Source organism: Lutjanus erythropterus, chromosome 9 (genome assembly GCF_056507025.1).
Source record: "Lutjanus erythropterus isolate fLutEry1 chromosome 9, fLutEry1.hap2, whole genome shotgun sequence".
Taxonomy (NCBI): domain Eukaryota; kingdom Metazoa; phylum Chordata; class Actinopteri; order Lutjaniformes; family Lutjanidae; genus Lutjanus; species Lutjanus erythropterus.
The window spans coordinates 7,441,173-7,443,859 of record NC_139325.1 but is presented as its reverse complement, the minus strand read 5'-3'; positions in this window follow the sequence as shown (position 1 = coordinate 7,443,859).

The window sequence follows — 2,687 nt, the reverse complement described above, 5'->3', positions numbered from 1 at the left end:
AGTGTGTCTGCTGAGAGCTCTCCTCCCTGTTGGACATGCCCATAAAGCTTTCACAGGGAGGCATCTGGGAGGAACCATGATTAGGTGCCCAAACCACCTGAACTGGTTTCTTTCACCAGGAGGGAACATCAGAGCTGCTTTAAGATCCTTGCAGGTATCCAAGTTGATCACCATGTCGCTGAGGTTGAGGACAGACACACCTTTAACTAATACTGACTTTGATCTGACTACATTTCATGACCAGCATTGAAGATTAGAACTGGTAAATTAAGAGTGTGACTTTCAGATCAAAGGTAGCTGAAGGACAAGGCTGGAGAGAGGGACTACTCTGCATGGATGAAGGGTTTAGAGAAAGGGCTTAGAGAAAGAGAAAAAGCAGGGAGCTCAAAGGAATGGAGGGATACTAAACTCTGCATGAAACTCAGGTCATAGATGTACAATAGAAACCTAAATACAGCATTGCCACTCAGCCTTGCTTCTAATTTTTCCACTCATGGCTACTCATGGTATTGAAACAAAAAATTCTGCTGCGGCCAAAAAAGCATTTTCCTCATAAGCCACTTTTGTAAAAGATACATCTGTAAAACTGATTACAGGGGTTGCAGCATGAGTAGCCTCGCTCTGTGGCCGGATCTGCCACTGAGCACCAAAGTTTTCATGCTAGATAACACCATCTTCTTCTTCTTCTACTGCAGTCCTCTTCTTCTTCAAGTTACAATTTTTTTGTCAGATGATCCATCAGGGCGTCCCCTACTGCCTGGCAGTGAAAACAGCAATTGACGAGATATATCCTTATTGGTGGGGAAAGAGTTACTAAATCTGCGAGTAAGATGCACTACATGCCCATCCACCCACCCCCACATGCATGCCTTTGTTTCCCTCTGGGAGAAATGTTGCATTTTTGAGAAGACACAGAACCTGAAGATGATCCTTTTATTGAAGTTAGGTAAATTCCATTGCAATGATTCATAAATGGTTAACATCCTACCTGTTTTAGCTAGATGAGCGTTAGACTGAGCAAACTGCTCATACAAACCATGGTCTGGGTCTAAATGGTTCTGTCTCTTCCAGAGCTGACTGAATAAAGGCTGTACTGGTGGCAGTGATAGACCAAGCTTATACTGAGGGAACAAACAAGACACGTGTGTTACCTTAAGTTTACAGTGAGAACATTAAATGCCAGTGAAATTTATTTCTATTTATTTTCATGTGAACTTAGCTGATAAGGTGGTGTACGTTGTTGACTTGAAGGTTTGGTGTGGGTACCACGGGGTCAACAAGAGCCATGGCAAGCTGCCAGATCAAGCAAGAAGAATCAACAAATACTGTGCTTGAAAATACTTCCCCTGCCAAACTGCTGATAAACTGCATGTTAGAACTTATTCAAATATAATGTAATTTCTCTGTGTTGTACTGTGTGAACTTTTTCTGCAGGAGATTTGACATTCCACATCAAGGTTAAATAACCTTAATACACATAACCATTAACGAGTGGGACATAGTGTGTTATAGGCCACAGAGACTGAAATCCTACAGAGCTGTGACCCACATCAACAATCGTACTCCTTCCCCTGAGGAGACACATAGTCCTCACACTCAGACAATCTGTACAAGTAGTTACTGGGACATTACACTTGTCTTGCTCCACTGTGCGTAACAACTATCAGTATCAAATCAGTATCTAAATCAATATCTAAAGCTCAGATTAGTATGCTGGGAGCTTAGTCCAATCAGATCACAGCTAAACAGGACCCTCATACTTCACCCCCAGGTTGGTCCTATCTACATTAGTTAACCCTTTACTAGATGTATTTGTAAACTTTTTGACAAGAATTGATCATTGTTATTGGGTGAAAAAATATGATATAACTCCCATGATGAATGACAACTTCTTTTTGGAAGTAGCTGACTAAAATGCATGGAAACCCTATTTCAGACCCGCAGTTGGAAGAGCTGCATGTGCCATTCATGTGGTATGCAAAGGACTCAAGTGCTGATCTAACTGATATCAAATCAGCTAAGAGGTCCTAACAGCCGTGACAGGTAAAAACAGCTCTACCAAAGTTTGGCAGTCAAACAAACAGTCTGATTAAAGTTACTTTGATGTGATGGTGAACCTTGAGGGAATACATTCATTGGAATCAGAGCCACAAGTTGAGACATGATGAGTTACAATTACACAGTTATATAAAAATCTGATTTTCACTCAGACATTGGTTAATTTTGAATTTTTATACTTGAAGAGGAGGCTATAGAAGTCATGGACACTGGCCTTTTCTGAAGAAGAAGAAGAAGAAGAAGAAGAAGAAGAAGAAGAAGAAGAATGTGGAAACAAGTAAGAGTTGCTGGCAAAAGGGACTGTTGATGTTGCTGTTGTACTGGTGGAGAACATTATTTTGCACAGCCAAAGAGAAGTTGCCGATACCTTTGCATCTGATGAATCCTCTATACTGCCTTAATATAGACTAGTCCAAAGGACTCAAGTACACATTCAAGCTAATGCAAAGTGTTTTATGAGCAACAGCAGTGGCAACTGTCCATGGACTCTGAAATACGATGCTTCAAGGCAAAGAGTAGTGGCAAGTTACTAAGTTAGCAGGCAGCTGTCACTCTTTCAATCGGTATGTTTGAAACAAATGTTCATACAGTACAACTACATCATATTTAATCTCACATACCCACATACA